Raw genomic sequence first — 23,740 nt, forward strand, 5'->3', positions numbered from 1 at the left:
CACTGAGGAATTATACTATAGGAGTGACTGGACTAATAGAGTTATAACATCCTTCTATGATTATATTAAAGATGATAAAGGCATTAAATGATAATAATGTATCCTGTTTTATCATATTTTTCATTTGCTGTCAATGAAATGATCTTCACCCTTTTAGATAGCATAACTATCTAAAAAGTATAACCATTTTAAAAGTTCAGTGACTTTTAATGTACCCTTTTGTTCTTTCTATTTGATCTTCCTTGAAGACTCACCCTAGAACTATGAATAACATCACTAATTTTATCACTTATAGCTTAAATATATCACTTCAGAAAGACCTTCACCATATATTTGAAATAGTTCATATGCATCTCTTTGTTGCCATTAACCATTTACTCTCTAGCATATTATCTGTTTATTCACTTCAGAAAAATGGTTGTATTCTGTAATTTTCTTTCTTTGGCATGTGGGATGTGTGTATATGTGTAAGCTAGAAATCAAAATGGCTATCTTAATTGTTTTTCACCTTGTTTTTTTGAGACAGGGTCTCACTGAACCTGAAGCTCACCTATTCTGCTAGTATAGTTGGCCACAAAGCCCCAGAAATTTCCTGCCTTTACAGGTACATGCCATGCGGCCTGGCATTTATGTGGATGCTAGGGATCCAAACTCAGATCTTCACACATGACTGACATGATCTTCCTCTAACTTGTTTTTATGTAAATACTCCATTCTCACAATAATGCTATACATAAACCCAAAACTTTGTAAATATGTACAAAATGGATAGTCCCTCTCTCCACAGGTTGGGTTCTATTGTAAAAGCATTCTGGTATTTGGTGATATAAGGCACTTGCTTATACTTTTTGTACTTCTTCACCAGTCAAAATCAGATATTTGGATGTCCAGGGATGATAGTTTTTTCTTATGTGACAAAAAGTCACTCATTTTCTGTCACTGGTTGTGAGGTAAGAGCATTATCTATGGAGCCATCCCCATAGATAGGATTTTGGTGGTCAATGTGGGTAATACCTAAAAGCTAAAAGGGAGAACAAGAGGGTGAAAACAGATAGTAAGGAAAGTGGAATGGGGAGAAAAAGAATGCATGTGACATGAAAGCAGAAAGGAGGGATATAAAGGGACATGGGGAGGAAGAGAAATCAATTAAAACCACTTGTGTTTAAAAATGCCAAAGGAAACCTAATAGTTTATATATAATTAAAATATATACATAAAGATAAGAACTGCAACACTCAAGAGAAAAGTGTTATGGCAATTGAAATTTTGTGACTGTATTCAAAACTGAGAGATGAGGGACTAAGAAGATAGCTTCATAGGTAACACAATTGTCAGAAGCATGAGGACTGGTATTTCTGATCCACAGCACCCACTTAAATTTTGGGGGGCATGGCTGCTTCCTTTTAATATAGGCCATGATATCCAGCTTCCTGGACTAGCCAAATTGGCAAAATGCATGTTCAAATGAGAGACCCTGCATCAATAAAGATAAACTGATTAAAATATCTGACACCATCCTCTTACTTCCACACACATAGCTTTACACACATGTATACCACATATACATGCAAACACATGTTAAAACAAATAATAAATGATGATAATCATAGATGGTTGTTGAAAAAGATACATGTGAATGCTTGGTTACTTGGCCTTCATTTAGTGATTTGCTATAATTTAATGATTGAACTTATAGGATGAGAAATGGAAACATCTGAGATATTATGATAGCACCTGGTTCTGAATCTATTATGAAAGAGACCTTTATGACATTATCTCTCCAACACCTATGAAGCTACCTGCATGCTCACCATGGCTTGTCCTTCCTTCAGTATTCAAGTTTCATTCCACCCCCTTCCTAACTTTACTGATTTGCCCAAATAAGTCCATCAGTTATATGCAACTGTTATTAGCATCAAACCACATTTCTCTTCATAAATTCCCTAAAAGCACATCTTTAGCAAAACATTTTGTCTGTACTAACCCTGTGTTATAATTTCCCATTACTTCATTTTCTATATTCAACAATATTGCCTAAACTATTTTGGACAGGCTTTTTGATCGTTTTTTTTTTTCCTTTTTTTCCCACAGACAATAGCAGGTAAGTATTTCCATTAGTGCCAGGTTTCTTGCTCCTTTTATCACTATATTCTTTCTTGTTTATTCTTGTCTTTTCATCTTCCTTATTCCTGATGCATTTTTCTGTTTATCTTAAAAATGTTTGTCTTGTGTGATGTGTGATAAATTACTATTGACAGAATAGTTATAAATGGTTCCTTGAGTTTGCTGGAAAAAATTAATTATGCCATTAATGTCAGAATGACTCTTTGTTTCTTTCCAAAGGCAAAACTGTTTATTTTCTATACCATGTAATATTAATGTTAGATACTTGGTTCTGTGGAATCCACAAGACAGTATTCAGAAATTATTATTATTATTTCTAAATGTCTTACCATGTTCTATAGATAAGGTAATGATTTGCTGTGTGACTTAGCCATGGTTGTAAACATTGTTATGGCTACTGAAGCCCTAAGTATAAAAGATTATAGAAGCCTAGGTTGGGAATGTCGGCAACCAATGATACATAAACCTCAAAATACTAAATGCCCATAAACACTATGTTCATAGCTGCCATATAAAATCACCCCCTTTCTTCAAGCAAGCATCTTTAAACACTGAGCAATCTCCCAAGCCCCTATTTCCTCCAATTTTTAAAATTATTTATTTAACTGAGAGAGAGAAACAGGCACAGAGAGAGAGAGATGAAGAGAGAGAGAGAGAGAATGGGTATGCCAGGGCCTCCACCAATTGCAACCAAACTCCAGATGCATGCGCCACCTTGTGTATCTGGCTTATGTGGGTCCTGGAGAATCAAACTGAGGTCCTTTGTCTTTGCAGGCAAGAGCCTTAACCACTAAGCTATCTCTCCAGCCCCTTGCCTCCTTTTTATAATAGAAATTGAATCTCACTGCATAGCAAAAGCTGGTCTCAAACTCATGATCCTCCTAATTTACCCTTCAAAGTGCTGAGATTATAGGTTTGGGCCACCATGCTGAGTATAACATTGCCTTTGAAAATAAAAAAGGAAAGAAATTAATGGAAAAGTACTATTTGTATAACAATGTAAGTGACTTATAGCCACTTTAAAGATTAAAAGTATGATGTTTAACAGTGTGTCTTTTATGAAGCTCAGGAAAATGCTTGACAGTGAGTGTTTTTCGATGTAGGGTCTCACTCTAACCCAGGCTGACCTGACCTGGAACTCACTCTGTAGTCTCAAGCTGGCCTCAAATTTACAGTGATCCTCCTACCTCTACCTCCCAAGTACTGGGATTAAAGGCATTTGTCACCACACCTGACCAAACTTTATTCTTTATAACCTTAACATAACAAAAGATTTGAATACTTTGGCTTGAGAAGAATAAATGATTCCATAACCAAAATAGTTTGAGGAACACTGTGGTGGTTTGATTGTGGTGGTTTGATTCAGGTGTCCCCCATAAACTTAGGTGTTCTGAATGCCAGGTTCTCTCAGCTGATGGAGATTTGGAAATTAATGCCTCCTGGAGAGAGTGTATTGTTGGGGGCGGGCTTATGGGTGTTATAGCCAGCATCCCCTTGCCAGTGTTTGCCACATTCTCCTGTTGCTATTGTCCACCTTATGTTGGCCAGGAGGTGATGTCCAACCTCTGCTCATGCCATCATTTTCCCCTGCCCTCGTGGAACTTCCCCTTGAGCCTGTAAGCCAAAATAAATCCCTCTTTCCCACAAGCTGCTCTTGGTCAGGTGATTTCTGACTACAACAAGCACCATATATGTCATTTCCACTTAGATTCTTATAATATGCATTAACATCCTAATGACAGCTTAAAAAAAGCAAAAACTTGTGTTTTGCCTTTCTTTTACCCATTATTTTCAAACTGAATGAGAAATCATTTATTATAGGTCATATATTAGTATCTTGTGAAACACTAGTTTGTGTTTGTGTGTATATGTGCCTGTGTGTGCACCATGACATGCACATCACAGCATGCATATGGAGATCAGAGGACAACCGCAAGTACCATCCTTCTTCTTCTACCTTGTTTGAGGCAATCTCTGTTGTTCCTATTGTGTATACCAGGCTAGTTCACATATGAGCTTCCATGGATTCCCTGTCTCCACCTCCCATTTTGCCATAGTAATGTCCATATATGTGTGCTATTGTATCTGGCTTTACATAGGTTTTGGTGATCTGAACTCAAGTCTTCATGTTTATGCAGCAAGTACTTTACAACTGAACCATCTCACTATCCTGAGACATTATTTTTATTTATAAATTACAACTTAAAAACTGTTTCATCTACTCTAGTAGAAGATGATGCCTTGCACTTTGGGTAGTCAAAAACTACTCAGGTTAGGTGTTCAGCTTAGTTTCCCTTAGAAGAGTATGTTACAAGTAGCTCTGTCAATTACCAAATAATATTCACATGATCAATGTATTTTATTTACCCCCAGAGCTTCCTGCTTATTTGCATTTAAGTCATTATTTCTTTCAGACTGACTCCAATTCTCAAAATTCTTATTTAGTTTTAGTTTTTGCTATCTCATATTTGTTCATAAAAATGTCATTTTGTTTGTCATATTTCTTGTGAGTATCCACACTACCACCAAGAAATAGATGCTTGGAAATTTTTCATATCCATATAGGAAGATATAAAAGATGTGAATTTATAAGGCAAACCAATCAACATTTTAAATGATGTACATCCGAGCCTGTATTTTAAGTTATCGCTCACTAATTTTATAGAATTTCCAGGTAGTTGTTTTTGATATTATAGCAACAGATATGCAACATGTTACTTTTGTGTTCATAGATTTTGTCCAAATGGCTTCAAATCCACTTACCAAGCTATTTCAGATAGGCTCTTTTTCTCTTTGCTTCTATTCATCACCTGTCTTTCTCTTAGGCTAATGCATGTTTTATTCCATCTGTTTGTCTGTCTGTCTGTCTGTCTATCTGTCTGTCTATCTATCTATCTATCTATCTATCTATCTATCTATCTATCTATCTATCTATCTATCTATATGCAGTTGAATGTCTCCAAAATCTTTAAGTTAGGCCTTAGAAAAACTTTCAATGCCACATCCCCCAGTCTCTTCCTTTCACTTATCCAGGAATCTCTTGAAATTTCACCTGCTCATTTTCTCACATGGAATTAGCCAACTGATTGACAGATCCTCACTATGACCACCCCTGTCTAAAAGTAGTGGGTCAAATATATTGTCTAAAGTATTGCCTTTGCCTAGGCAAAGGGTAATGTATTTCTTTTTCAAAATATGCAGGGTAATACTCAGATATCTATATCCTCTTAATAATCATCTATGTGTGTTTCCTCCTTACTGTTTTAGTAAGATAATAAAAAACTACCTCTAATCCATACTGCATAAGTATATGTGCTACTAATGAAGACTGGGGGTTATGGTAGGTGTCAGTAGGGAAAGGAAACTTACTCTTTCATTAAGAATAAGTGATCAAAGCTGGGCGTGATGGCACATGCCTTTAATCCCAGCACTCAGGAGGCAGAGGTAGGAGAAAGGCTGTGAACTCAAGGCCAGCCTGAGACTACATAGTGAATTCCAGGTCAGCCTGAACTAGAGTGAAACCCTACCTTGAAAACCAAAACAAGGGCAGGAGGGATGGCTTAGTGGTTAAGCGCTTGCCTGTGAAGCCTAAGGACCCCGGTTCAAGGCTTGATTCCCAGGACCCACGTTAGCCAGATGTGCAGGGGAGCGCACATGTCTGGAGTTAACAGTGGCTGGAGGCCCTGGTGCACCCATTGTCTCTCTCTCTCCATCTGCCTCTTTCTCTCTCTGTCTGTTGCTCTCAAATAAATAAATAAAAATGAACAAATTTTTTAAAAAGAAAACAAAACAAAAAAGAATACATGATCAGTAGCTGGAGATATGGCTCAGTAATTAAAGTATGTTGCTTATAAAATATGATGGCCTGGGTTTTAGACAGGGGTGGTCATAGTGAGGATCTGTCAATCAGTTGGCTAATTCCATGTGAGAAAATGAGCAGGTGGGGATATTGAGATAGGAAGATTATAAGTTCAAGGACTACCTAGACTACAGAATGAACTCAAGGCCGCCCGAGCAACTTAGTAAGGCCGTGTATCGAAATAAAAGTGTAAAAATTGGGCTAAGGATACAGTTCAGTAGTAAAATACTGGCCAAGCATGTGTGAAGCCCAAGTTTTATTCCTATTGCTGCAATAAAAGGGGGAAAGAAGAACATTTATCTTTTTACAGTTCTGGAGGATGGAAAGTTCAAGATCAATATCCCAGTAGGTTCTGTTGTTTGCTTTCAAGACAGGAACTTGGTGTTTTGCCTACTGAAATAAGGTCTTCTGTATCCTTACACAGCAGAAAGTAAAGAGCGCAAAATTACTACAAGAAGGTACTTTTACAAGAGCCATAATCACATTCAGTAAGGAAGCATACTTTCCGTCTAATCATTCAAGGCCTCACATATTGTTATCACATGAGCTATTAAGGTTCAACATAGAAACTTTGGAGGAGATGCAAAAAGCATACAAACAATAATGTATTATGCTGTGGAGAAAATGCATGTATATAAGCAATGAAATAAACTCAATTTAGGGATGGAAAGCTTAGGTATTTTTTCCCGAAATTAAGCATGTTTATTTTGGTTTTGTAGTAAAAATAATCAAAGAATGTGTCTAGTTTTGTTATCGAGAATGGTATAGGAAAACAGAAAAGAGAATTTCAGAAATTTTTATTGGAGTGCCAAGGTTTGTGTTCTGAATTCTGTCTTAATTGATATGGAGGCTTTGGAGATATTAAGTAGATCCGAGGCACATTATTGAAGAAAAACTAATGAAATCAATTTTTTTCTTAGGCACAATAATTCTGTTTTATAATCTCCTTTGTAAGCTGAATGAGTGCAAAATAAATTATGCTCAGTTATATAATTATAGAAACAAACATTTTCAGTTGAGTATCTTAAAAGCAATGCATTTGTAACAAAAAGGACTTGTGCCATCTCCTACTTGGGAGAAATATTAGAAACCATAGATATAGATGATTATCTTTAGCCTTCATTGTTTTAAATGTAGTCTTACCTAAAGGTAAGGAAAGGAGAGAGCAAGATGGTGGAATAGAGTGAGATAATTGTTTCCTGTGTTCCCACAAATCTGAATGAAAATACCTCATTTTTTACTGTAGAGAGATGAGCACTAGGAAAGGCAAAAGATGTTCACAGTAAACAGTGAAGAGTGGGAAAACAAATGAAATCCAGAGAAGATAAAGGATATATTTCTAAAGGAAATAACAGACTACATACAACCTAGAAGTCTAAACAAAGTACAAGGGAAAGGGAAGGATCTCTCTATTCTGGAAATCCCCAAATTAAAGAGAAAAGGAAATTGAGAACAGGAGATCTGCATGGAGCCAGGAAGCAGATGCTTGGAAGGTACTTGGCAGTCTGTGCCTTCCTTCCTCCAACACTGATACAAAGGAGGGAACTTCTTGAGGTTCTGTCATCAAATTGTTTTTCCAGGGAGGATATAAAAGTTGGCCACTATAGTATTTCTAATTCCTAGAACTGCTGCACCATATATGAGAAAACAAGCCACTACAACATCTCCAAAAGCCTATAATGCCTTAGTAACTGGAAACAAAAATAATGAAATAGCTGATGTGCTAGAAAACAGTCAGAATCCTACTGTTGTTTTTTTTTTTTTCTTTTGAGGTGACTTGTTCTTTATTTTAAAAAGACATTTGTATCAAAGCAGTTGCACTATGGTATTCTCTTTTCCAACTGGCCCCAAAGAGATCACAGCAAAGGAGAGTACATTTTAAGCCATTCAGCTGCAGGATGTACACCTAACAGGCCTCACAGAAACCTCACCTATAAGTTGCAACTGGGTGGGGAAAGAAACTTTGACAGCATACTGCCCACCCACAAACTACACTTCTCACAGTCAAGTGGAGTGGTCAAGGCACCCCAACCTCCCAAAAGCAAAGTTCCAAAATACTATAAAATTTTCAAAGTTTTGTGCATAAGGTATTCAAGATCTCTTAGCACTGACTGATGCAAAGCAGAAATGAGGTCATGAGATGGCACCTTTGAGACGGAGGCTCAGGCTCAGACAAGGTGGCTGAGTTTCCTGTGGGTAAGCCAGTGGCACAAACATGATTTTCATTCTTGAAGGAGGCAGAACAGGACTAAGTATCTACCTCAGCCTCAGAAAGCACGAGATCCATTCTGTGAACAGTGAGAAGAGTAGAGCTGAGCACTTGTCTAACATGCATAAGGCCCAGACCTAGATCCCCAGCACTCAGGAAGGAGAAGATTAATTTGGTAATATATAATGAAAATAATAAAAAAAAAGAACCAAAAAGTAAGTTGTTCAAAGACACCTAAAGCTGAGTGCTATCACAGCATGGTATTGGCTTTTTGGTTTTGGCAAATGTCCTAGGATCCCCTGTGTTTGGCTGGTCATTTGTACAGAGCAATGAGGTTCCACAGCAGTCTGGCCTGAGCTCTGTGGCTCTCCTTGAGGCAGGCCCACAGCCTATCCTCCTTCTCGGAGAGGGCAGGATGCATAAGGCTGAAAACGTTACCTTCTAAAAGTGAGAAAGGAATCATTAGATTGCTACGCCCGAGATGTGGAATTACTTGGAATGTTTTACAAACAGTTGCTACAGACAAGATGTGTACATCCCAGCATGCTTTAGCAGACACCACATTGTGCCCGTTCCCTTACATGTTCCCCAAGGTGCTCAGCCTCCACCCAGCGGGACTCTCCGGGAAGAGATGGAAACAGTTTGGTTAAAACAAAAAGACATGAAGGTAGAGAGGGTGGCAAAAGAAGAAATCAGCCTTCCAATTAAAGATCAGCCCTTCAATTCTATGTCAGCTTTGGGCAGACTGGCCTCTGGTGCAGTCGGGTCGGGTCAGGGAGGAGTGGCAGCAGGGCAGGGCAGGGCAGGGCAGCTCTACGTCTCATTCAGGTCGAGCAGGGTCTGATCCAGCATCCTTTGTGTACAGAGGTGCTCCTCTTTGGTGCATTTCAGCTTATCTTCCAAGTCATCAATTGTCTTTTCCAGTTTGGCTACTGATCTCTCAGCAAACTCAGTATGGGTCTCTACCTCCTTGAGCTTGTCAGTAAGATCCTTGATCTCTTCTTCATATTTGTCTTCTTTTTGAGAGTACTTTTCTTCAGCAACACTCAGGCACTTCAAGTTCTGGTCCATCAGTCTGATCTGCTCATCCATCTCTCAGCAATGAAATTCTGCTAGCTCAGCTCCTTCCTCCTTGCATTCCAAGTCTCCTTCAGTGATCACCAACTTATGAGCCACCTCTTCATACTACCTATCTGCCTCTTCTGCAATGTGCTTGGCTTCTTTCAGCTGGAGCTTCTGGAGCGCCATCTTTTCTTCATCTTTCAGGGCCCGGTTTTCAATGACCTTCATTCCTCTCTCACTCTCATCTGCAGCCTTTTCTGCTTCCTCCAATTTCTGCAGGTCAGTAGCCAGATGCTCCTTAGCACAGTCCAGCTCATCCTCAACCAGCTGGATCCTGCGGTTCAAGGAGGCCACCTCAGCCTCAGCCTGCTCACAGGCTCATCTTTCCCCCTCCACCTTCCGCTGTAGGTGCTAGGCCCTCTCCTTGGCTTCGTCGGCCTGCTGCTGCAGGACCTGGATCTTACGCTTCACCACCTCGCTTCACCACCTCGATGGTGGTGGCCCCGGCCATGGCACCCCAACAGCTGCCTGGCGAGCCCCCTTTTCTCCCCCTCTCTCTTGCTCATTCTTATGCACGCACTCTCTGCCCTGCTGCCTGCCCGCCCACCTGCTTTCCCCACTCACTTGCTTGGCGTCACGGCCGCTTCTCCAGAATGCTACTTTTAAAAATGTTCACTGGACACATACATAGAGGACTCAACCAAACAGATGAATAAAGCAAGGAAATCAATTTAGGACCTAGATTTTTGAAAAAAATTGCAAAGTAGATATGAATTTATATGTGTTTGTTTTGAAATATATTTCAAAATGAGACACATCAGAGTAACATCGTGGACCTCATGGACAGCCATTAAACCAGGAAAATGCAATATTTGAAACCTTGATGGCAAACAGCTGCCAATCAAGATTGCTATATCCACCAAAACTATCTTTTAGGATTTATGGAAAGGCAAGGTAATTTCAAAATAAACACAAATCTAAAATGTGGAAGAGAATTTTTTTTAAATTGAGGAAAAATTGAGCAAGAAGTTTAAGATTCCTTAAAAGGAACCAAACAAAAATGTTAAAAATGAAACAGCTGAATCAATCAAATAAAAATGCATGATATAGATTGAGGAGAAGGCTCAGCAGTTAAAACTTGGTAGCTCAGGTTCAAATTCCTCAATACCCACATACATGACGGTCGGTCAGTCTGTCTGTCTCTCTCTCTCACACGCACACAAACACAAATAAGTAAAGATACTTTATTAATATACAATAAAGCATCATTAACTGAAAATTACATTCAGATATACATATATATATACATACATATATATATATATACATACATATATATGTATGTGTATATATATAATGTGTATATATATGTATATATATGTATCTATATATATATATAAAATATGCAACATTTAAGAGCTCTAAGATAACACATGATCAAACCTAAAACTCTACCATAGTGAGGGAAGAACTGATTTTAAAACTAAAGGCATAGAAAACCTATTCAATGGAATTATATTAAAAACCTTCCCTGGGCTGGAGAGATGGCTTAGCGGTTAAGCACTTGCCTGTGAAGCCTAAGGACCCCGGTTTGAGGCTAGGTTCCCCAGGTCCCACGTTAGCCAGATGCACAAGGGGGTGCATGTGTCTGGAGTTCGTTTGCAGAGGCTGGAAGCCCTAGCGCGCCCATTCTCTCTCTCCCTCTGTCTTTCTCTCTGTGTCTGTCGCTCTCAAATAAATAAATAAATAAATAAATAAATAAATAAATAAATAATTTTAAACCTTCCCAAAATAGAGAAAGAAATAGATATCAAAGCACAAGAGGCATTTAGAATGACGTTTCCATAACATAGTCAAGGTGACAAAGGGACAAAGGACACCCTATTAAAAGCTGTAGAGAAAATAGTATCTTACATATAAAAGTAAGCACATCAGAGTTGCATCAGACTTCTCAGAAACCAAAGCCAAGAAAAACATGGAATGATTTGTATTAAGTCCTGAAAGTAAACAACTGCCAAGCAAGACTGTTGTATCCAGCAAAGCTATCTTCTAAAATTGAGGTGAAATAAGGACACGAACAGGAACTGAAGCAATTTATGGCCAGTAATCAAACAATGCATAAAATACTTAAAGGAATCCTAAACAGAGAAGGAAGAAAGATGATCTTAATGAGTACAGAAAACAATAAATTAAATTAGAGAAACAGATAGACAAAAGAGAAATAGGCAAGAATCTATCATGTGCAACACAGTAAACCAGCAAATCCCTAATATTAATAGAGTAAGAAGTGAATAATCAACCATTCAGAAAAACAACCAATGAAATTACAGGAATTATGAGTCCTCTTTCCATAATTATATGGCTTCAGTTATCAATGTACAGATTAGCTGAATGGTTTAAAAAGAAGTTCTCACTACTTCATCTCCAGAAAAACATACCTCAATAGCAAAGATACTCAGGCTAAGTGTAAAGAGGATGGAAATTAATTTATCAATGAAATGGAAACTGAAAATAATCTGACTTAGCTATTCTGATATCTGAAAAAGTAGACATCAAACCAAAATTAGAAGAGATGAAGAAAGATATGACACAATAATAGTAGGAACAATTTATCAAGAAGATAAAACAGTATGGGAGGGATAGCTTAGTGGTTAACATGCTTGCCTACCAAGCAAAAGGACCCAAAAGGATATATATCACTGGGACTTAAAATTTCAGAAAGCACTTATGGACAAGAAGAGTCAGATCAATCCTGATACAATAATAGTGGGTGATTTCAATTCCAAACTCTTGCCTTTACTTTAAAACTCAATATCAACAAAGAAACCTCTGACTTAAACTATACCACAGATCATATAGACCTAACTGATATATCTTAAATGGTACATTAAGCAGATGGAGAATACTCTTTTTTTCTTGGTAGTCCATAAAATATTCCCTAAAATAGATCACATCCTAGGCCATAAGGCAAATTTTAACAAATAGAAAAGAACCATAATAATTTCTGGTATCTTATCAGATCATAGTGGAAATAAGACCAGGAAACAAAAACAATAGAAAACACAGAAGCTGTACAGATACTTGGAGATTGACCAATATACTCTCAGATAAACAGTGGATTTTTTTAAAAAAATGAAGAAATTTAAAATATTCCTGGAATGAAATAAAATTTGAACCACAACTCCTAAGAACCTTTGAAATATAGTAGACTTAATTCTAAGAGGAACATTTATGAGTACTTGATTTGAAAATCAGCTATCTCAAATAAGTAATTTAAGGATTTACTTCAATGTCTTAGAAAAATAAGAACAAGCCAAACTGAAAAGTAGTAAATAGAAAGGAATAATAAATATCAAAGTACACATTAATGAAATGGAGACTAAAAGGATACTATAAAGAATTGAAATAAATTAGTTATTTGAAAAATAAGTATGATTGGCAAAGCCCAAGTCAAAATAACCAAAAGAAGGAGGAGAGAGAAAACTCAAAAACACAGAGATGAAAATGGTAACATTACAAAAAATTCCAGTGACATCCAGACTATCATTAGGGAATTCTTTCATCAAAACTTACTTAAAAGTGGAAATTCAAGAAACATTGATAATTTCCTTGACATAGGTGACATACCAAAATTAAATCAAGAGACTATAAAATGCTTAAACAGATCTATAAAAAAATAATGGAACTAAAGTAGTAATACTTTCTCAACAAAGAAAATCCAGCACTGAAGAGATTCACTGTCAAAATCTACCAAACTTCAAAGAAGAAATAAATACCAATACTCATGAAGCAGTTCTTCAAAATAGAATGGGAAGGAATATTACCAAACAGATTATATGCTACTCTGATACTAAAACTGGGTAAGGACACACTTTAAAAAAAAAAGAGAGTATTGGGTCATGGCTCAGTCAGTAAAGCATTTACAGTATAAGCATGAGTGTCTGAGTTCAGATCCCCAGAACCCATGTATTAGCCATATATTTTAGATATTGTAATTCCAGTGTGCCTCCTATGGAAAGGGAAGCAGAGATGGGAGAATCTTGTGGACAAGATAGTCTGGCAAATGTATGGGAGAACAACGAAGGTACCTGCCTCAAGCAAGATGAAAAGCAATGACTGCCATCCAATATTGTCCTCTGACTTCTTCACAGTGACACACATGCATAATGGCACTCATGTACTTAATACTCAGGAACGTACACACACACCAAAATAATAATATCTACATTGGCACAAAGTTTCTCAATAAAACCCTTGAAAACTAAATTCAAAAGCACATTGAGAAGATCATACACCATGATGAAGTTGGTTTCATTCCATGAATGCAAGGATGGTTTCACATACAAAAATCAATACATGTAATACTAAGTACACCTAACAATAGAAGCTACATGAATATCTCAACAGTGCGGAAACAGTCTTTGACAGAGTTTAACATCCTTCTATGATAAAAGCCTAAAAGAAACTAGGAAGTATAAGGAACATATTTTGACATTTATAAAGCCATATTACTGCAATTAAGAGCCATCATTATACTAAATGAGGAAATACTGATAGCATTTCCTCAAAAATAAATGAGAGAAGGGTGCTACTTCAATCATTCAACTTAGTACTTGGAAGTCTTAACAAGAGTAATAAGGCAGAGAAAGTAAAGGATACACATAGGAAAGGAAGAAGTCAAAGTATCCATATTTGCAGATAACATGTTCATATATTTAAAATATTCTATAGACCCCACCAGTAAAATCTTAGATCCCATAAACCCTTTCAGTAAGGTAGCAGGATACAAAATGAACATATAAGAGTCAATAGCTATCCTATATGCCAATAACAAACTTTCTGAGAAATAAATCAGGAAATAAAATCCCATTCAGAATTAGGAGAATCTTAGGAGTGAAAATGGGTGTCTTAACCAAAAGTAGTCTACAGATTACATGAGATCCCCATCAAAACCTCCAACAATATCCTCCCAGAACCAAAAAAAAAACATTCTAAAATTCATGTAGTGTAAAAGGACACAAATAGCCAATAAGTAGAAAGGTCAATGCTGATGTTATCACAATAACCAATCTCATACAGAGCCATACTAACCAAAACTTCATTGGATTGCAAAAAGCAGACAGGAGCAATTGAATTCAATAGAAGATCCCAAAATCAAGCCATATAAAAATGGGCACCTATTCTTTCCCAAAGATATATTGTGGGAAAGATGGCCACTTCAACAATGGTGCTTTGAAAACTGGAAATCCACATGTAAGAAAAATGAAACTAAATTCATATCTCACATACAGGACAAAAACAACTCTTAAAAAAAAAAAACAAAGATTTTAATCAAAGACCTGAAACTGTAACTGCTAGAGGAAAACTAGGAAAGTACTTAAAGGTGTACACATAAACAAGGTATTTCTGAAAAGTACTTTAGTAGCACAAGAAACAATCCCAAATACTGAAAAAATAGGATGGTATGAAATTGAAATACTTCTGCACATCAATGAAAAGTGAAGAGAGCTACAGAATTGCCAGTGGTAGGAGGGTCAGTGGCATAGCTCCTAGCTGTCACCAACAGCCAGAGGAGCTCTTTTTCAGAGGCCTCCACTCAGACAAAATCAAATTCTTGGCTTCACTGTGGATCAGAACAAGCTAATATGGAGCATAGTTGGAATTCATCAAAGACATTTTTAGGCATACATTTTAAATATGAGAGTTTAAAAAAGGGAGAAAGGGAATACACATAATCTAGTATGGGCATGGACCTCTTGAAAGAGAGTTTTAGTTCTAGTAGTGATTGTATATAGATAGGAGTTTGGAAGCTTTTAGAATTTCACTGTACAATAGGTTTGTAAAGGACAGACCCCTCCTTTATCTCTATTCCCCTTTTAAATAATTGAGATTATAGGGCAGCTCCAAAAGGGCTTTGGACCAGATTAAAACCTGTCAAAACAAGAGTGGCTAGAGTTGTAAAAGATTGGAGCATGTGTTTTATTGGAAATGGGGTTTCTTGTAAGATTTCTAGAAAATTACAGGTTTATACCTGGGTTATGTGAAAGGCTTCAGGGTTATGTTATTGTGCTACATTTCATGATTCCTAAGTAGCAGAAAGCTTCAACCAGTCTCTGAAGTGAGGGGCTCCTTTCCTTTCCCATGACTCCATAGTTTTCCTTCTCTTTATGTTCTCCCTTAGTTACCCCCTCTAAGACTTTGATCACTAGGGGTAAAGATTAAGTTTAAGTTCAGCCTTGGCTAGGATGAGATTCTGTCTCAAGCCCCCTTTTACCCTCCCCAAGAGAAAACTATACATGGATGTAGACCATATCTATATAGGAATTGAAAGTCTGAATATGTCTCACCAAATGGGTCAGAATTTGGCATTCAAAGGGTCATCATTTGAGAATCTGGATGAGAAATTGTCATTACTCAGAAGATCAAATCATATAAACAAATCTAGCATATGTAGATGCCTAGTATTAGCACCAAAATTAGCAGGAATTCTTTATTGTGAGTTGTGTGATACTAATATCTTAGAAAATCAGTAAAACTTAGGGCAACCTCTGACATTCATTTAATTTGGATATGTAAATCTTGAAGGACTGAGGACATATTGTTCTAGTTGTTTTCAGGGGTACATAAAAAGCGTTTTAATAATGGCAGAGGATTTTTTATGTTGCTGAGCCATTAGGTTTGTAAGATAGCTATCATCATCTTACCTTTTATGTTTAGGAGTGAGACTATAAAACAAACTGATGGCTATATACTACTATTGTGGCAAAACATTAAAAATAATTTTAAGAAGAAATCCAATAATGGCATAAATTAAAAGGAAAATACTGTGTGATTACAGTAATTGAGTATTTATATTGTATAAATCATGTCAAAAGAAAAATAATGAAAAAACCAAAACTTAAAGTAAGGTTACAACTACTGAGAGATTAAAAAATGGGACCATTTATCTAATGTAGTTAAGATATTCTTCTTTTATTTAAGGAGAATTTTCAAGTTCTTAATGGTTCACAAGTACAAACAGCCTTGTCTCTAAGATACTCTAAAGGTTGTAAAGACTCAGAACTAAGAAGTTTGTTTTACATAATGACTTTTTAAGAACTTTTTAAGTCAGGGTATAATAGGCCTTTATTTATTCTGAAGAGGTAGGTGTCAGCAAACATTGAAAAATATAACCTTGGCAAGGAAAAATTAAAGTAAAATATAATTTTTATCCTTTTCCTCTGAATTTATCTTTTATTTGTACTAGGTTAAGGAAAAGCATTGGTCTCCTTTTGCCTCCTAGGTTATCACAGAGACAGAGCAGAAGGACCTTATGGGCTAAAAGGGTTGATTTTAGGCTTACAGATTCCAGGGGCAGTTCCACATGGCAGAGAAATATGGCCTACCTCATACATCCTTATCAGCAAAGGAGAGCAGCAAATATGAAGAGGCATAGACTTGGAACACTCCTTAAAGCTGGACTCAAGATCTGCCCCTAGTGTCACACCTCCTCTAGCAGGGCTCTGCCTAATAGAGACTTAAGAAAGAAGCATATTCTTTTTAAAAAAAAATTTGTTTATTACTTATTTATTTATTTGAGAGTGACAGAGAAAGAGGGAGAGAGAGAGAATGGGCGTGTCAGGGCTTCCAGCCACTGCAAATGAACTCCAGATGCGTGCACCCCCTTGTGCATCTGGCTAACATGGGTCCTGGGGAATTGAGCCTTGAACCGGGATCCTTAGGCTTCACAGGCAAGCGCTTAACCGCTAAGCCATCTCTCCAACCCAAGAAGCATATTCTTAATCAGAAATACCTCAGGCTATGGGTACATTACACTCAAACCACCACAGCACTTTATATTCTTTTTATTAAGGCACAAATGACTAAAATATTTAATGTCAATCTTTCAAATAACATGAATCATAACCTCCCTTAATTTTTTTTAAAATATTGATCTATTTAGGACAACAGAATCTTATGGAATCTATTCAGTGATATCTTCACTGGTTAACTTTTGCTTATTTCTGCATAAAATGGGATAGTAGTTAATTTTGGAAGTGGGATATGTTTAGCCTTAGGGCATTACTGTATACTGCTACAGATAGTAAGTATATTAGTGGTCTATATGATAGTCCTGTGAGGGTTCACAATCTTATGCTTCCTTGTCTTTAGAATACATACAAGACAAAACAGTTATTTTTTCTAATCAGGAATTTTTGAGGCTAAACCTGACAACAATATCTTTGACTTTAGGGCATTCTTATCAATACTGGTTACTACACAAAGCTGCTTAAGAAAGGGTCTTAGGTTATCAATTAAGGTAGATAACAAAGTACTCAATGGGTGTGCCAGGGCCTCCAGTCACTACAAACAAACTCCAAACCACTGAACAATCTTTCCAGCCCCAACATTTCCTTTTTTAAAAGACAGTTATAAATAGCCAATCTATAAAATACAACATATATCTTTTAGTGGTTGGAAGAGCACAACCAAGAAAAAGAAGAAAAACAAGGAGGAAAATAAATACATCTTAACTTCTCAATACTTTGTGGTTGTTGGTGTGAACTCACTAAAGTTGAGAGGTTTTCCTTACTGTTTTGGTCTTTTTTCAAACTGGACTGTTCATCCTAACAACTTATCTACTTTTCACAACTCTAGGGCTCAAAGGGACATGGTTTCATATGTTACACATACTCATTGTAACATGTTTTTTTTTTTTTTTTCTGTCACAAAGCACCAAAGCCTTTTGGTGTGTGTATCTGGAGTTCATTAATATGAAAGAATAATGTTTTCAATATCTTCTTTACTGTGTGTTTTTGATAATAAAATTATTACTTCTTAAAATGGCAAAACAGAACACTTGTCATGAGTAATCCAAGGTGCCTTTGTAGCCATTTGTAGTGGCTTCAGTGGAGCTTATACCAGGGAAGCTAGTGCACTATCAGTCTTAAATGGAAGATATTTTTGGAACTGAAAGTTGGGACATTGTCCTTTGCAGTGATTTCCCTCATTGCAGCCTGTTTGTTAGAAGCCCACTGAGAAAGTTCTTTTCCAGTGTACTGGTTTTCCATAGCTGTGGCAAGCATCACCTGCTTAGAATCTACTTTCTCTCTGAGATAGTAGATTGTTACTTGCCTGAAGAAATGAATCATTTCCTAGAGCTAAATATATTAGAATAATTGGCTTTTTCTCTTACCTGTAATTCCTTCCTGTGAGGCATTTAGACAACTTCTATTTTATCTATGTTGTTGAGAATGCAAAAGCCAAATTTAAAAGTTAGCTTGGAATGTCTGAGGTCCCACTGCCAACTTTTGCAGTCTTCTCCTAATGTCTGCAGCAGATTGATGAAATGAGCATCTACCGATATATAACCCTAGGATTTAAAAATATATATATTTAATTATACTGAACAACCACATGCATAACATCTTTTTATGTTTTATCTTTCAGAAATATTTTTGTGACTAATCAGGCTTTTGCAATGTGCTTAAGCTTTTTGGTTTTGTCTTCCCTCTTTTCTACTTCTGTTTTGGAAATTCAGGGCAAAACTACCATCTAAAAAGTTCTTTCTCATCTAAAGCTATTTTCCTCTTTTTACTTAACTTTCTTTTAAGAAAACTGTGTTTTATTTCTCTGACTTTCTTCTTTCTCAGAGTTTGTGGGTATTTGTTTGTGGGTGCATGTATGTGGAGGTTAGAGGACAACTTTGGAATGTTGGTCCTTGCCTTCCACTTCATTTTAGGGCAAGGTTTCACTGCTTCATTGGTCTGCAAGCTTTGGGGAAATTCCTCTGCTGCTGCTTCTCGTCTTGCGATATGCATGCTTGGATTATCAACGCCCACCATGGCGCCATCTCTCCAGCCCATGGCTTCTGATTATTTTATGTGTGGCCTGGGGGTCTGAACTTGGATACTCATGATTGAGTGACAAGTACTTTATCTACTGAGCCATCTCTCCAGCCTATCTCTAACTTCCTATGGTTCTTTCTTACTTGATTATTTCTGTTTTATTCTTCTTTTAAAAATTTAGAAAATATTTTATACTTAAACAATTATACTTTAAAGAAGATATGGGAAGCTGTATCAGCAACACAAAATGTGTTAACAGTTCTGAACACAGTTTTAAAAAATACTTTATTTTTTGAGATGGAGAGAATAGGTGTCCCAGGGCCTGTAGTCACTATAAACTAACTTCAGATGCATGTGGCCCCTTGTGCATCTGGCTTATATGAGTACTAGGGAATTAAACCTGCATCCTTAGGCTTTATAGGCAAGTGCCTTAACCTGTAAGCCATCTCTCCATTCCCCATGAACACAATTTTTCTAACCAACAGTTGTTTAAATTTATTTTTGTTAGATATGTATGCACTATGTAAACAACACATGCTGGTACCATCATTTCCTTCATCACTGCCCCTTTTCCAAAGAGGCCCTCCTCGTTGGGGATGCAGGTCAAACCCATAGGGATTGTGAGTCATGCATTGTGGGGGCAGCAGCCATTTATGGGGGAGAGGCAATGTCTCTGTGCAAAATGTCCCAACTTGTGGCTCTAACAATCTTTCTGCCCCCTCTTCTGCAAAATTCCCTGAGCCATGTTGGGTGCATTTTAATTAACCAACAAAATTATAGTAACCAATCTGTTGTCCTATTAAAGCAAGCATTTAGAAATTCTTTTTCAAAAAAGCATCTAGGTTTTTTTTTGTGTGTGGGAGGGGAAGGGGCATGAAACATCCAAAGCACAATAGACTTCTATCTTCTTGTCATTATTTTGTGTATCTCTCTTATTTCCTTGGGCCAAGTTGAAAGCATAAAGTTAAGTCATTATCACAGTCCTTGGAATTGAAGGACAGCAGTGTCTAGCAAGACACCAAGATAAGAGCCATTATTCACAAGGACAAGGCTTTGCCATGTAGCAAGAGTATTCATCTTCTGAGAACCAGTTCATCTCAACTTTCATATAATAGGTCTTCTTGGACCATTTTGTAGAGTCAGAACTGAAATAACAGTCAATCAGAAAACACCCTAAGTTCCTACAGTTATACATATCTTTTTACTGTTTTTTTTTTCCTGTTTTTCTCTTCTAAAACAGGAAGTTTAGTAGGGCCTGATGGCACATGCCTTTAATCCCAATACACAGGAGGCAGAGGTAGGAGAAACTGTGTGGGTTCAAGGCCAGCCTGGACTACAGAGTGAGTTCCACATCTGCTTGGGATAGAGTGAGATTCTGTTTCAAAAAGCCAACAAATACATAAATGAAATATACTTGCATTTCCTGTCAGTATCCCCCAAACAGATTTGGAGTCATCAGACTCCTTGTTTGCATACCTCAACATTGCCTCATTGATTACATTTCATCTGTTTGACATTCACCTTTATTTGTTTCTTCAATTGCCATTTTGGAATGGCTAGCCAAATTTAACCTTTAGAACTGTTGGAGGTGAAAATTTTCCTATGAGAACTCTGGATACACTATGAAGAAAAAAGAAGTTGTGCTAATTTAATAATTTGAAGTTTCATGAGCACTCACTTTGGTACTTCATAATCAATATTAAAACTTAAGTAAAAAAATAAATATATGTAGACATATCATGCGTAAGTATAGATTTTTTTAAAACCAAATATTTTGTAACTATCATTTAGATTTAGCATGTGAAAGCTTTAAGTTAGACTGTTGGTCTGATTTGTTCCTCCATAACAGTAAGCAATCCTTAATCGTAAATCTAGGTTGTGAGAAAAAAAAAAAAAAAACAGTAATTCAAGATGGAGGTATATAGGCTGGGGAGATGGCCTAACATTAAAGGTGCTTGCTTGCAAAGCCAGCAGGCCCAGGTTAGATTCCACGGTATCTACATAAAGCCAAATGCACAAAGTGGTACATGTATCTGGAGTTTGTTTACAGTATCAAGAGGCCTTGACATGCTTATATACACATTCTCACTCACTCTCTCTTTCTTTGGAAATAATTAAATAAAAACATTTTTTAAAGATATGGATAAAGGCAAGGTATTTCTGAAAAATATTTCAGTAGCACAAGAAAAATCCAAAATATTAAAAAATTGGATGCCCTCCATAGGGATACGAAGTAGAAAACTTGCAAAAGCTCAAGTAGATTCCCAGTTAAAGTTCCAATTGTGTAGCTACTCATATGTATGTATTCAGGTTATATCTAAACATTTTTAGAGCTAAACATTGGAAGAGGAGATTTCTTTACAGATGGAAATTTCTTCCTCCATATCATTTGGGCCAAAGTTGTTTTCCTTTCTAATTTATTGTGAGGATATACTGTATCCCCTATGCTTGATTTTGTAGTTAAAGAAAAAGGAAAGGAAAGAGGTAAAGGAAGCATAGTGTAGTCCTTGAGATGCTCATCATGCTTTTGAATTTCCAACCTAGGCTAGACATTGTTGTTCTTTCCCATATTTCCTGGGCTAGACATCACTGGCATGTCCATTACTTCTTGGACTATACTTTGCTGACCTGTCCAATTTAGCCACTTTCCCAACAGTAGGCATCCCTGCAGCTAAGATGGCCATTTTTCCGTCTAGGAGTCCTTGGAGACCTGAGTATGCCTTATAGTGTCTTCTTTCAGTAATTTAAAGACATAGATACACAGAGCAGCAAGGTCTTCTCAGGAAATGAGAGCATTGAAGTCTAAGTTCCCCTTCTTTGGCCTTAAGTTACAGAAGTCACTTTTGTAAAACGCCATGTACTAAGGGTCCAGAATTGAAGATGGGAAATTAGAGTCTCACAAGGAGAAAAGCTTGAGGATGTAAAAGTAAGCTGGTATAATAGCTTTGAAGAGGCAGAGTTCCCTTTGCCTATGGCTCTTAACTTTGCAGAAAGCAGCTAAGGTGGGAACAACAATAAGAACCTTCAGGAAGCAGGTAGGAGAACAGGGTGCACCTTTAATACAATTTCAGGATCAAACGAGAATGTAAAAGTGGCCATCCCTAATTTGTGTTCAATTCAGGATGTGCTGCTTAATGAAGGTAGCTTCTGTGTCTGTCATGCAGAATGACTTCACCTCAACAGGGTCTTAGAATAGCTGTCTTGGCTGCAAGAGAGTAGCTTATTACATTGGTGGATCAGTCCTTTTGGTAATGGCCTCCTGGGCAAGCATCATACTGTTCATCTTACTCAGGAATACTACATGGATGACTGCTGTAGCCCATAGCAGCTTGAGCAGTTCTGTTTCAGAAACTGCCACTCAAGCAAAACCAAGTCCTTTTCTGTGGCATTGAAAAGAACTTTAGGATGAGCCAGCCTGAAGCACAGCTGGAGTTTATTTTTATTTATTTTTATTTTTTATCTTTTTATTTTTATTGGATATGGAAATATTTATCATGTAAACAGCACATGTTGGTACCATCCTGTCCCTCCTCCCTGCCCCTTTTCTGAAGAGGCCTGCCTGTTGGGGATGCAGGTCAACCCCATGAGAATTGTGGGTAATGCACTGTGGTGGGCAGGCAATGTCTCTGTGCAAAATGTCCCAACTTGTGGCTCTATCAATCTTTTCACCCCCTCTTCCACAAAATCCCCTGAGCCATAATGGGAGCATTTTATGTCTACTTCAGTGATGAGCACTTAGGAGCCTCTGGATCTCTGGTTTGGTAGCAGTTAAGTGTCCTCAGTGTCTATCCCCATCACCCTTGCGCTAATAGCAGATTCACTAAGAAAGCAGCACTCTTGCTTATATCCTCAATTCCTCTGTGATTTCAGCTGGGGCTGGGACTCAGGTGGAGTGCACTGGGTCATTCATCTCCTCAAGTCCAGCTCCTGCCTGAAAAAGAGAAGCAGATCCTCCAACAGAGAGTGAAGCAGCACCTGATAAATGGGATAATGATTATTAATTTAGAGAAAATTAAAAAGATGTAGACCCTTTTATAGTCTAAGGTTAGTAGGAGCTTGACAATGGAAAGCAGAATCATTATCTGGATATGATTCTGAATTGCTTTCCAGTCTCAGATATGGCTTCCTTTCCACTGAGTGGATCCGTTAGCCAGTCCAAGAGCAGTTGGTTACCCACCAAGGCTGTGTGCCACTATTGCACTTGTGTAAGCATCATGTCAGGTTGTTTGCTTCTAAGTCATTTAGATTTTAAGTTTCTTGAACAGATGATGTTGGGCACTTTCCCCCCTGGTAGCTCATGTAGTACCTTCCAGCATTAGATGGGCTTATTGGGGAGTGACTCTCTTCCAGATTCCAACCAAGTCTCTCCATGGTCCATGATGTCTTCAGCAGTGGGGTCTTATCATTAACCTCTGGTGTCTAATCAAGTGCTCTGGAAGAAGTCTGTCTTGTTTGTTTTGAGAGATCTAGTAGGTCTCTCTGATCACATCCTGGTACAGAGAATTATAGGCCAGTGCCAAGGGAAAAGAAAATGCCAGAGTAGAAAGATAAACAGGAGAAATTTAATGTTAGGTTTTGTCTCACCCTCTCCAGAGCCCTTGAATTCAGGTCCTCCCTCTAAGGTTTGCTTGAGGGTTCCACATTTTACTTTGACTTCCA

At 37.4% G+C, this 23,740-nt stretch overlaps 1 protein-coding gene and 1 pseudogene across 9 annotated transcripts in view; one reads left to right on the forward strand and one right to left on the reverse strand.

Annotated features, from left to right (window-relative positions):
- Eda (ectodysplasin A) overlaps positions 1 to 23,740 on the forward strand; it is a 410,232-nt gene that overhangs the window by 215,624 nt on the left and 170,868 nt on the right. The window lies entirely within an intron of this gene.
- Positions 8,986 to 9,765, reverse strand: LOC105944194 (annotated as a pseudogene).

This window comes from Jaculus jaculus, chromosome X, assembly GCF_020740685.1.
Source record: "Jaculus jaculus isolate mJacJac1 chromosome X, mJacJac1.mat.Y.cur, whole genome shotgun sequence".
Lineage (NCBI taxonomy): Eukaryota > Metazoa > Chordata > Mammalia > Rodentia > Dipodidae > Jaculus > Jaculus jaculus.